This window comes from Callorhinus ursinus, unplaced genomic scaffold (genome assembly GCF_003265705.2).
Source record: "Callorhinus ursinus isolate GAN/ISIS: 27379988/994484 unplaced genomic scaffold, GSC_fseal_2.0 scaffold10, whole genome shotgun sequence".
NCBI lineage: Eukaryota > Metazoa > Chordata > Mammalia > Carnivora > Otariidae > Callorhinus > Callorhinus ursinus.
This window is the reverse complement of record NW_027397072.1, coordinates 19,101,001-19,114,688: the sequence shown is the minus strand read 5'-3', so window position 1 is coordinate 19,114,688 and position 13,688 is coordinate 19,101,001. Positions and strand designations below refer to the sequence as shown.

The 13,688-nt window shown below is 42.4% G+C and overlaps 1 long non-coding RNA gene and 2 pseudogenes across 1 annotated transcript in view; 2 read left to right on the top strand and 1 right to left on the bottom strand.

The window, feature by feature from the left end:
• Window positions 1-13,688, top strand: part of LOC141373555 (uncharacterized) — a 37,841-nt gene that overhangs the window by 11,950 nt on the left and 12,203 nt on the right. The window lies entirely within an intron of this gene.
• On the top strand, window positions 2,942-7,719 carry LOC112820594 (Y-box-binding protein 1-like; annotated as a pseudogene).
• Window positions 9,303-9,688, bottom strand: LOC112821264 (U6 snRNA-associated Sm-like protein LSm1 pseudogene; annotated as a pseudogene).

Below are 13,688 nucleotides of genomic sequence, written 5' to 3'. Positions count from 1 at the left end.
AGATTCCCCAAAACGCAGGTCAGAAACCTCGTGATTCATCAAGGCATCAGGAGCAGCTCTGCGATGGTGGCATTTAGGTCCCAGGGCAGGTGCAAACGCGGCCGTGTCTGGCTAAAACCTGCTGCCCCCGAAACTGGCTCTCAGGCCCTGCAGAGGTGAGCAGTGGAGGCATCTCCTGCTCAGGCCTTCTGTGCTGGGATGTTTCTTCCAGCATCGGAACATCCACAGCCTTGTCTCCCACGGCAAAGCTGAGAGAGAGACAAGCCAGTGCCCTGTTTACAGATGAGACCTTGAGGCTCAGAGCCTGACCAACCCATGGCAGAGACTGGGCCCAAAGTCGAGGGCCCTGGGTTCTCATCCCAGCTCTGTGACTAGCTGCTGCTCTGGGATAATGAGTGTGACAATGAGCCTGTGATGTCTTTCTCTGGTCATCCTTCTCATATGCTCCCTGTTGACCATCAGGAACTCCACTTGTAGCCCAGGTCTCACTGTGTTCAGCTGGGCCGGTCTGGGCCCTGGGTGGGAACTGAGCCCAGCCTCATTGGAGAGAGGCCTTGGGCACCTGTTGGGGAGGGGGTCCCCGATGACACCCGGAACTGTTTTCCAGCAAGAGAGCCCACTGGGTGCAGGAAGGGCTTGGCTGGGGGCGGAGGCCGTGAACTGACTGGGATGCTGAGCAGGGGCTGGATGGCTGCAGAGGGGGGAAGGGCCCCCAGTTGGTGGAGTCCAACTCCAGTTCAATTGCTGGGATCCAGCTGGCCCTCTGGGCAGGTTGTTTCTAGATCGTTCACGTGGCAGTGCCATGGCAACTTTCATCAAGTTTATGCTATAAGGGTGGTATTGATTGGGCACCTTAGAGTCTAGAAGGAAAGGTTTTGGACAACTTGTTTATACACTGGGCTGGAAAGGCAGAAACTGCTCTTACTAAATACCTATTTTGTGCTTGGCACTGGCTGGGGTTTTCACTGACCCTGGATCCAAGGAGGAATACAACACAGTTGCTGCCCTCATAGAGGTCCAGTCCACATGCCTGTGGGTGCTAGGCTTTACCAGACAACATAAGGAATAAACAGGGTGGTAATTAATGAAGATAAAAGGAAGTAGCAGGAATAGTAACCCAAGGACTAAACAGAGTGGTAATTAACAAAGATAAAAGGAATTAGCAGGAGTAGCAAGTGAGGAAGTGCTGAGTTTGGGAGTACCCAGGATCCTGTTTTTCTGCGGACAAGGAAGTGCTGCTTTTAGAACATTTCCCAATAGGAGGCTTGATTTCTTAAAAGTAACATTCTGCTGCTCACTCGTGTTCTTTGTTTAGCTTGTGGTCCACTAGGACTCTTGGATCTTCTTTTCTCAATCTTGCATCTACCTTTTGTATAGTTGCCATCTCTCCCCAGAATGTTCCCTTCTCAATGCTCAACATTCCTCTGACAAAAGAGTGGAAACAGGAAATAATTTTTTAAATGTCCAATTGCTTTTTCCCCCCAAAACAGCTTTATTGAGTTGTAATTTGTAGACCATAACATTTACCCATTTTAAGTGTGCAATTCAGTCAATTTTAGTAAATTTACAGAGATGTGCAACCATCAACCACAAGCAATTTTAGAACATTTCCATCACCAGAGGGAATAATTTAAGGGCACAATACAAGAAATATGGGTTTATTCAACCTGCTTGAACATGCATTTCTGAAATTATTGTACTTAGAATCTGTCAGCAAATTTTGAGTTACTTCATGGTGTACTTTTGCAAAAAAAGCAAAATGAACTGGAAAGAAGAATCCCTGTGCCTGAAATCTTAAGTAACTATTATCCACTTTGTAGATCACTTCATTAATAAACAGATTATTACAAAAGTAATTATTTTAGAAATGGCAAGTGCCATTAGCTAATACTATGTTGTTGTCTAGTGGGACTTATAAAAAGTCTTTTTAATTTGCTCTTCAAAAATCACTTTCTTCAAAAATCACTTACACCCACAAAGCCACTTCAGTCAAGGAAATAAATCTAGGTATGGGCAAACCTTAGTTACCATGGCAAAAACAGCTTTATCTTTTTACCTTTTTAATTTGTTTCCAGTGAGATTTTCTTTCCTCTCCAGAAATCCCTGTTTTGTGGGAGGACTTGTCGGTGAATCCCATCGTTTTGCAAAAGTGTCCAACCCTCTGGTGTGAAAGGCACCCTTCAGTCATCCAATCCTTTAGGGGTGAAGAGTACACTGAATATTGAATGCTTGGATGGTTCCATTTTAAGTACCCATTTTTGCAAGCCCAATAGTTAGAAAGTTCAGAATCGGTCACTGGCCCCTCCATTAGGCATGCCTTTCCTTTAATTGGCTGATCCCTCTGATAGAGCTTATAGGATGGGGTAAACCCCTTTTCTTCTAATCTTACATTCTGTCCTCATTATGCTGTAGACCCAACAAATACAGAGAATTGTTTATTCCCAAGCAGAAGAGAAATCATTCTTCCAATAAATAGGAAAAGCATGATCTTAGGTTGGAAGCTCTTAAAATGCTCTCAAGTTCTATTTGTGAGAGTATATTGGGGGTTAACTATTACACTGCTGTCTGCTTTTTGTTAGAAAGAGACAAAGTCCCAGAAACAAAATTGCATCAGAGGCTTACTTAGTATTTATTTGTAAGTTTAAAAAGTGAAGTCATTACACATTCAGAGAAGTACACAATATGGAGGATGCCTCCTGATACATTTTTACCTAGTGAACATACTCTGATCAAGATAGAGAACACTGCACACACTCCTAAAGCCTCCTGTATGCCCTGCCCAGCATTATCTCCATAGAGTAGTCAACATCTGTGTTCTATCGAAAATAGATCTGTGTTGCCATATAAATGGAATGACACAGTTCAGGAGACGCCCCACCCCCCACGCTCTTATCCATGGTTTTGCTTTCTGAGGCTTTGCTTTCTGTGGTTTCAGTTGCCCATGGTCACCTGGGGTCTGGAAGCAGATAATCCCTCTGACATAGTGTTGGAAGGTCAATACTAGCTGAATGCTACATCACAATGCTGGCATCCCACCTCACTTCATCTTATTATGTATAATTTTATTATATCAATCATCACAAGAAGAAGGGTGAGTACAATACAATAAGCTATTTTGTATTGCGTGTGTGTATGTGTGTGTGTATGAGAGAGAGAGAGACCACATTCACATAACTTTTCATTATGTATGTATAGGAAAAGAAACATACTATATGTAGGTTTGGTACTGTCCGTGGTTTCAGGCATCCACTGGGGGTCGTGGAACATATCCCCTGCAGATAAAGGGGAACTACTGTATGTATCTTTTTGTATCTGACTTTTTTCACTCAACATAGTGTCTGTGAAATTCATCCATGTTGTTGCCTGTTCGGTTTTTACACTGTTGTATATAATATTCCATTGTAACCATGATATAATTAGCCTTTCTACTATTGAGGGACATTTGGGTAGTTTCTAGTTTTTATCTACTAGGGAAAGTGTCCCTATGAACATTTTTCACACATCTTTCCATGCATCTAGGTAGGCGTATCTATTAAAGTAGAATTGCTAGGTCATGGGAATGCAATGTTTGGTTTTAGTAAATAGGATAATTAAGACTTTCTAATTCTTCTAGAGTCAATCGTTTCAGGTTATGATTTTTTAAAACAATTTGTCCATTTCATCTAAATTATAAAATTTATTGGCACAAAGTTATTCATAACATCTTCTCATTGTCTCTTTGATATTTGTATGAATTTCTAGTGAGGACACCTTTTCTCATTAGTGGTATTAATAATGTGTTCCTTTTTTTCCTTGATCAATCTTTCTAGGGATTTGTAAATTTTATTAGTCTTTTCCAAGAATCTGTTTTGGGCTTAGTTGGTTTTTCTCTATTCTATTTTTTTTTCTATTTCATCTATTGCTTATATCTTTATTATTTCTTTCCTTCTAGTTTATTTGCCTTAAATTTGGTGTTCTTTTCTAACTCCTTGAGGTAGTCATTAGATCACTGATTTTCTGCTATTCTTTTTTTCTAAAATATACATTTAAGGATATGAATTGTTCCCTTAAGCCTAGTTGAAGTGCTGTGCTACAAATTTTTGACATGTTGCTTCATCATTATTATCCAGTTCAGAGTATTTTCTAATTTCCCTGGAAATTTCAAATTTCTGATTTAGTTGTTGAATCATAGGTTATTTAGAAGTGTTATTTAGTAATTTCCAAACATTTGAGGATTTTTAAAGTGTTTCATATTTAGGATTTTTTTTCACACTTTACTAAAAGGACATACTCTGTTTAAATTTCAACCCTTTGCAATTTATTGAAATCTGCATTATGATTTGGAATACGGTCTCTTTTGTTAAATATCCCATGCACACTTGAAAATAACGTCATTCTACTTTTGCTGGGTTCAGCGTTCTACCTATGCCAGCGACGTCAAATTTGTTTCTCATGTTGTTGAAGTCCCCTTTATCTTTACTGATTCATTGTGTGATTAGTCTATCAGTTGCTGAAAATGGATTTGAAATCTTCAACTATGCTATTGGATTTACTTGTTTTTCCTTTTAGTTCTGTTTGGGCTCTGCATGTTTTAAGTTTTGTTTTTAGATGCATACACATTTCAGATTATTAAATCTTGCTGCTGAATCAAATTTTTGTTATTATGAAATGCTCCACTTTATCTCTGGAAATACTTCTTGCCTTAAAGTCTTGCTTTGTCTGATAACAATATAGATAAGCCAGCTTTCTTTTGGTTAGTCTTTCTGTGGCATATTGACTTTCAACATTTGTGTGTCCATCTGATGTAAGCAGCATATAGTTGGGTCTTGATGTTTTGTGTTGTTTTTACCAGTCTGGATAGCCTTTTGATTTTAATTGGATAATTGAGCCCACTTACCTTTATCAAATTCTTCATTTTTTGGTGTTAATTCTATCATCTTATTTGTTTTAAATTTGCTCGATCTGGTTTTTGTTCTTTTATTTCCACTGCCTTCTTTTAATAAAGTGCTTTTCATTATTCTAATTCCTTCTTCTATTAGTGTGTTAGTTATAAATTCTATTATTATTTATTTAGTGTTACCCTAGGGCAGGGGTTGGCATACTTTTTCTGTGGAGAGACAGATAGTAAATATTTTAGGTGTAGAGGGACACTGACTCCCTTTTCCCCCTTTCTTATCTCCCTCCTCCTTCAACTATTCTCTAAAAATGCAAAACCATTCTTAGCTCCCAAGCTGTATAAAAAAGACTGTGGGCTGGATTTGGATGTGGGTGATAGTTTGCCACACTCTGCTAAAGATATACCATATGCCTTCACAGAATCTATTCTTCAATTAATAATCTTACTACTTCCTAGACAATACATGGACCTTACAACAACTTAATTCCATTTACCCAGTTCCATTCTTCCTTTTATGCTATTTTGGTCATGTATTTTACTTCTCTATGTATTTGAAGTCCCACAAGACATTATGTACTGTTTTAAAGAGTTAATACTCATTTTGATTTGCTCTTCTATTTACCATTTCTGGTGCTATCTATTGCTTTCTGCATTACTATTCTTCCAAGTAGGATCATGTTATCAGAATAACTTCCTTTAGTATGTCTTTTAATATGTGTCTGTTGATAATAACATTTTCTAATTTTTTATTTGCTTGAAATTCTTTTCATATTCGTTTTTAAGGGTATTTCCAGTGGATGTAGAATTCTAGACTGACAGTTACTTCTTTCCACCCTCAGCCTTTTAGCTCTGTCATTCTACAGGTTTCCGGCTTCTCTTGTTTGTGTAGAGTGGGTCTTTTTATTGCACCTTTTAAATTGCTTTCCTTCTCTGGCTGTCTTAAGATTTTTCTTTCTATCTTTATTTTTTTTTTAAGGATTTTATTCATTTATTTGAGAGAGAGAGAATGAGAGACAGAGAGCATGAGAGGGAAGAGGGTCAGAGGGAGAAGCAGACTCCCCGCTGAGCAGGGAGCCCGATGTGGGGACTCGATCCCGGGACTCCAGGATCATGACCTGAGCCGAAGGCAGTTGCTTAACCAACTGAGCCACCCAGGCGCCCTCTCTCTTTATTTTTTTGAAGCTTTAGCATAATGTGCCTTTGTGTACTTTTCTTTGATTTTATATGAGTTTGTCCGTGCTACTTGAATGTATGTTCTTGCTTTTGATTTCTTCGAATACTGATCCTGGTCCGTTTCCTCTCTTCTGGGATTCAAATTCCACATATGTTGGTTCTTTTCTCTGTGTCTCTTGTGCTCTTTTCCCTGTTTCTTTTTCTTTCTCTGTCTCTCTTTTTGTGTAGCTATGTGTCCATGTGTTTAATCTTTTTTTCTTCTCTTTCAGTTTGATTATTTTTTACCGACCTGTTTTCCAATTTACGAATCCCCTTTTCTGTTGTGTCTAATCTGCTGTTAAACCTCCCTATTACCTGTTTATTGAATCCTTAATTTTAGTTATCACATTTCTGAGTCCTAGAATTTTTGTTTGCTGCTTTTAAAATAGATTCCAAGTTCGAGCGGTAGCGGGAGCGGAGAGCGGACCGCAGAGAGCCCTGAGCAGCCCCGCCGCCGGCCTAGTTACCATCACACCCCGCGAGGAGCCGCTGCTGCCGCCGGCCCCGGTCACCATCACCGCAACTATGAGCAGCGAGGCCGAGACCCCGCCGCCGCCGCCCCCGCCGCCCCCGCCCTCGGCGCTGCCCACACCAAGCCTGGCACCGTGGGCAGTGGCGCAGGGAGCGGCGGCCCGGGCTGCCTCACATCGGCGGCGCGTGCCGGTGGGGACAAGAAGGTCATCGCAACGAAGGTTTTAGGAACAGTAAAATGGTTCAATATAAGAAACGGATCTGGTTTCATCAACAGGAAGGACACCAAGGAAGATGTATTTGTACACCAGACTGCCATAAAGAAGAATAACCCCAGGAAGTACCTTCGCAGTGCAGGAGATGGAGAGACTGTGGAGTTTGAGGTTGTTGAAGGAGAAAAGCGTGCGGAGGCAGCAAATGTGACAGGCCCTGGTGGAGTTCCAGGGCAAGGCAGTAAACATGCAGCAGACCGTAACCATTCTAGACGCTATCCACGTCGCAGGGGTCCTCCACGCCACTCCCAGCAGAATTACCAGAATAGTGAGTGGGGAAAAGAAGGAGGGATCGGAAAGTGCTCCCGAAGGCCAGGCCCAACAGCGCCGGCCCTACCGCGGGCGACGGTTCCCACCTTACTACATGCGGAGACCCTCTGGGCGTGGACCGCAGTATTCCAACCCTCCTGTGCAGGGAGAAGGGATGGAAGGTGCTGACAACCAGGGTGCAGGAGAGCAAGGTAGACCACTGAGACAGAATATGTATCGGGGTTATAGACCACGATTCCGCAGGGGTCCTCCTCGCCAAAGACAGCCTAGAGAGGATGGCAATGAGGAAGATAAGGAAAATCAAGGAGATGAGACCCAAGGTCAGCAGCCACCTCAACGTTGGTACTGCCGCAACTTCAATGACCGACGCAGACGCCCAGAAAACCCTAAACCACAAGATGGCAAAGAGACCAAAGCAGCCGATCCACCAGCTGAGAATTCGTCCGCTCCCGAGGCTGAGCAGGGCGGGGCTGAGTAAATGCCGGCTTACCATCTCTACCATCATCCGGTTTAGTCATCCAACAGGAAGAAATGAAGATGAAATTCCAGCAATAAGAAATGAACAAAAGATTGGAGCTGAAGACCTTAAGTGCTTGCTTTTTGCCCACTGACCAGATAAATAGAACTATTTGCATTATCTATGCAGCATGGGGTTTTTATTATTTTTACCTAAAGACGTCTCTTTTTGATAATGACAAACGTGTTTAAAAAAAACAAACCCTGGTTTTTCTCAATACACCTTTAAAGGTTTTTAAATTGTTTCATATCTGGTCAAGTTGAGATTTTTAAGAACCTCATTTTTAATTTGTAATACAAAGTTTACAACTTGATTTTTTCAAAAAAATCAACAAACGGCAAGCACCCGTTAATAAAGGTCTTAAATAATAATAAAAAAAATAAAATAAAATAGATTCCAGGTTTCTATCTTTCCATCTATTTGAACATTAATCCTAGATTCATGGTCTTTGATAACTACAGTATCTAGGTCATCTATATGTTTTTCTGTAGTTTCTCCCTCTATTTTTTTTTTTTTTTGATTTGGTTTTATTTCCTAGCATGGTTTATAAGTTTTGCTTGAATAATGGATACTGGGAATGAAGAATTGTTGAGGCTCTGAATAATTTTGCCTTCCTTTGGAGAGGATTTTTTTTTTCCCCTAGCAGACAGAACACCCCGATCCTGTCAGGAATTGAGATATTTTGAAGTTGGATTTTAGGCTTTGTGAGGGCTGGTCTTTGCCTGGTTTGTCTCATCTCTTAGGATAATATCCTTCATCTGTCTCGATAAGAACCTAGGTTACTTACTGAAATTTCTCCTTGGTGGGCCCTGGACATCAATATTTTTTCTCCTTAGCACTTTGAGACTGCTCAAACTCTGGCTGGTTTTTCAACCTTTTAGAAGCTGTTTACTGCTTAGTTTCTTGGCCGTTTGCCTATCATGTGGAAAGCTTAGGAATGAAACAATTCCTTTAGGGGAAATCAAATGCAGAATGCCTGGCTTATTTCTATTTAGGCTCTTTTTCCAGGATAAGAGTTCCCTGTGTTCTGGCTGCTTTGGTAGATTTGCACCTCAGTTTTTGGCTTCTCAGACCACCTAGGCTACTATGGTTCTAGACCAATGTTTCTCCTCTAACTCATTGATACCCCTTGAGAACTGGCAAATGCCTGGAAGGGAAAACATGAAGGAAATTTGGGTTTTACTCACTGCATTTCCCTTTTCTCCAGAACCTTGGGCTCTAAAGTCCTGGCTGCTTTTATTCTCTGGTGACTTTTAACAGTTATTTTATGTACCCTATTTAGCTTTTATAGTTGCTCTTGGCCAAAGTCTCCAGAGATTTATTTGTTTGTTTGTTTATTCATTTTTGAGTTTTGAGATTCGTATTTTATTTATAAGTAAATGAAGAATGTCTCCTGTAACCACTAATTTGGCACAAGAAGAGCAACCTAAAGTAGTTCCTGGCTCCACAGCAACGTGTGAAAGGAGACTATGCCACTGTTCTTTCCGAACAATGATTTTGCCATTAATAAGGGGGAAAAAAAGGACACGTGATTTCTTCATGTTGCACGTGTGAAAGAATTCAAAATAAAAATGACTTTTCAAAACTCTACAGTCTCTAGTCAAATGTGTGAGGTGACCAGAATGTCCCTTTCGTTCAGTGATAACCCCTGCTCCCCAAAAGCAATGGCCTCTCAGCAATTGACCTAGTCCTCATCAAAGGTATCTGCTTGAGGAGTGGAGAGACCCCAATCCTGCAGAGCTTGAACTTCCAGCTTGGTCTGCTGTTCTGCCCTTTGTTCTTCTAGGATTTCTTCAACAGATGCTTGCTGATGGGGTATGTCACTCTCCTTTCCAAGACTCTCTCCCCTAGTAGGACCACATTTCCTCCTCTGACCACAAAAATCCCTTGAGGTATATCACTGTATTTTTTGACCGCATGAATAGGCTCCACAGTCTGATGTAGCACCAAATTAGCAAATTGATCAATGCTTCTTATAAAACCAATAAGCGTCCTTCCTTCTTGAATTAGGACCAAGTGCTTCTTGTCGATGTCCTTGATGAGGCTGGTGGTGCTGGGCATAGAGTTCATTCTGAGCTGAGGTAGGGCTTAGGCGAGAACTCACTCTCCTAAGTCAGCTAGTCTCTTGGTTGAGGGGCCATTTTCTCAGCAGTGGGCCAGCACGTCCAACACCTCCTTTCTTCTACCGCAGTCGCTGCCTGGGCAGGACCTGGACAGGAACCCAGACCAGGAACAGCATGTCTGTCCCGGCTCTCAGCAACCAGGCTCTGCTGGAAATGCCTCTAGAGATTTATTTTTAAAAGTGGTTTCCAGGACATGTCCCAGGGCCATTGCACATTTAGCTCTGTCCCTGCATCTTTTTGAGACATCCCCAACTGAGGGCTGGCAAAGGTCTTTTGGTTTCTTCAACACCTTCAACAATAAATTATTACACTCTATTGAATGTAATTTGTAAGTATTAACAATTTTGTATTTTTTAAAAGATTTTATTTATTTATTTATTTGAGAGAGAGAGAGAGAGAGGAGCAGAAGGAGAGGGACCAGCAGCCTCCCGGCTGAGTGTGGAGCCCGAGGTGGGCGTGGAGCCTGAGGTTAGGCTCGATCTCATGACCTTGAGACCATGACTTGAGCCAAAATCAAGAGCTGGTTGCTCAACCGACTGAACCACCCAGGTGCCCCAAACTATTTTGTATTTTAAAATTGAGATTAATGTGCCAAGTATGATCATTCTCAATCAGATCACTCAGTTTACTTCAACACTGATTCTCTATGAAATAGTTTACCATCTTTCGTTTTATATTGTTGTGAGGCATTCCATTTCAGACTTACACACACACACACACACTCACTCATTCACTCGCTCACTCACTATACATCATGCCTCCTTTGGCCCCTCTGAGAATCCTGACCTGAGGTGATATTCTGATTCTGTTGTTATGTTGCAATATGACCATGGTTGAAGCCTCTTTCATCCCCTGGCCCTCAGTTACTTTATTTAGAATATGAAGTAGGGTTGGGGAGTGGGATAGGACCAGGCAGGCTCATAGGGTCCTTGCAGCTCTGGTGGTCAGTCTGTCCTCTATGCTTTGATTTGGGGAATCCTTTTTGGAACAGTCGGACACTTAGACTGATCTGAACAATGGATCCTTAGACCATAGAACTCACTCTCCTAAGTCAGCTGGTCTCTTGGTTGAGGGGCCACTTTCTCTGGGGCCTGGGGGCTGAATGGACAAGCTGGGGCCCTGGGTAGCTGGCCTCCCAGGGAGCCGCACCCTTGTGTGAATGACCAAATGAAAGCAAACATCTCCAACTGCACCCAGCCCCCCCAGAACCTGCACTGTTCAACTGTCTCAGCCAGGAATTCCACATCGAGAGGTGGTTGCTTCTCAGGCCTGTTCCAAATGTCTCCCTCCTGTTCCTCCTGAATCTGCCATCTTGTAAGAAATAAATAAAGAAGATTAACCCCTCCTTTGCCCAGAGATAGTTTTACCATCTTCCGTGTAGGATTAGTCCCTGTGCTGCCCCAGAGCCTCTTTCCTCCCTCCCCTGCCCAGCTCTGTATCTGGGGATGCTGACCCGTGCTGGCTACTTCTCCAGGCTCCCCTGACAGAGGGCTTTTCTTGCATTTGGTCAAAGAGAGGCACTGGACGAAGACTGAAGGCAAGAAGAAGGGAGAAGCCAGTGCATTTCTCTCCCTTTCCCTTTGTCTTGAGTTGACCGAGTCCTTGGTGGAGCCTGCAAGTTTCATGGCCCCATGGCCCCACCTTCTCAGCGACTGCCTTACTGTAGTTCTCAGCCTCTGCTGAGTGACCCCTGCCCCCAGCTCAGCTAACTGCATGGCTCTTCGTTGTCCCTCCAGCTGAAGGATGATAGTCGTTTCCTGTTGCACTCATCTTTAGGGCACCTTACCAGCCGCTGTTGCCTTCCCAGCCTCTCTGTCACGTGGAACACCACTCAGTGTTATGAAATACCCTGTGTACGCATACTTGGAGGGCTTGCTGTTTCTTGTTTACATCCCAACTAACTGAGTTGCTAAAAAACCATACTTCAAACGTCTTTTCCCTTTCTATGTGTATAATATAAGCACCACCGAAACACATTCGCCTTCATTTCCTTTAGCACCTCCTGAAGTAGACAGAATTCATTTGCTCTTTTATTTGTTCAGTCAACGGTGAGGTGAGGCACTACTCAATCCCCTAGCCAAGTACTGTGCTAAGGGATAGAGCAGTGAACAAAACAGGTAATGTGTCTGACTTTGTAGAGCTCACAGCTTTGTGGGTGAGCCTCAAACCCTTAAAATAAAGGGTGTTGAGAATGAGACACTATTGTCACACACAGCTTTGGGGACAGACAGAATTGGGTTTACCATAGCCCTGCCACTTGCTTCAGGTTATATGAACGCAGGCAAGGTACTTTCCTTCCTATGCCTCTGTTTCCTCTTCTTTAAAAGAGCATGCAGTATTCAGTTCATGCCTGCCCCAGCCTCTTTCCATGTTCAGTGAGGATGCTGTTGCTGCTAACTTCATAGACTGCTCATGGTTAAATGTGTTGCTATTAGAGAAAGAGACAAACTTACCTCAAAGATTTATTTTTAAAAGCAGCTTCCAGGGGAGCACATATTCAACATTGCTGAGATTCAGGTCTGGAGAGGTGGGGTGAGGCTAGAAATGCTACAAGATGGGGTGAAGTCCAAAGCTTGGATAGAGACAATTGCTGGGAGGAGCACCCAACAAAGAGAATCACACCCATGGCGGTTCCTGCTGGCAGCTAATCGGTAGCCACACTGGTCTGCCTGCAGGTGGAAGTGGGGCTCCTTCTTTCCTCTTTGCTTGCTGAGACGTCACTCCCTCCAGGAGGGGCTACTGACTTCTATCCCAGGCGAGGTCTCCCTGTTACGTGGCCTCTCTATTTTTCTTGTTATTGTTGTGATCATAGCCATCATCATCATCATCACATCATCATCATCATCACATCATCATCATCATCACATCATCATCATCATCATCATCATCATCACATCATCATTATCATCACATCATCATCATCATCATCATCATCACATCATCATCATCATCACATCATCATCATCATCATCATCATCATCATCACATCATCATCATCATCATCACATCATCATCATCATCATCATCACATCATTGCTAACACTTGTGGAACTGAGCCCCCCACCCCCCCACCCCACCACCATGTTCCAAATGTTATGCTATGACTTCTCATGGCAGAGTCTGGGAAGTAGCTCAGTCCTGTGCTCTCGTCATTCAGCAATGTGCATGTGTGTGTGTGTGTGTGTAAATCTGCATGTGCCACAATAATTTAAAGTCAAGGCGTAACATTTCACATCGTCAAAGATTCAAAGTTAAGCTAGACAGATTATGATTTTAGTATTAATTGCGTTGCAAGTTTTTGAAAATTCTGATTCCATGTAATTTAGAGGTACACATGTACTGGTTATCGTCAGAGTTCAAAGACTCAGATTCATCACTTGTTCTTCGTTCTCATTCTTGAGGCTGCATGTGGCAAGCTCACGGTGCACTCTCTGTGGCTCTGGACCCATTTTCCTGCCACCCCTGGCTCCCCAGCTTGACCACACTCTGGTCCTTCTGTTGGCTTTATTATCTCTTTAGATCCAGATTTAAATGAATCATTTACTTATATTTCACTCACAATTTTTAACCATCCTACCAACAATATTCTAATAGCATTAAATAACTGCAAAATCTAATAAAAATCAGTCTTAACCTCATTTGAATCTCATTAAGAATAGGGTTATTCCTTTTGCTAAATTGTCAGAGATTATTTTATCCAGTTTTGTCTTGTTTGTGTTGTCCAGGAGAGCAGGGGGATAGATGGAATCATAAAATGTGGGTTCAGACACTCAAAAACTCTTTTATCCACTTTCTTGTGTTTACAGATGAAGAAACTATCGTCCAAACAAGGGAGGGGACTTTTCCAAAGTCCCACCTGAAACGTGTGGCCGTTAAGAACCAGAACTCAGGCCTCCTGCCCCTTACTCTAGTGTCTCCCCTACAAGATCTGGGCCTGGAGCCCAGGC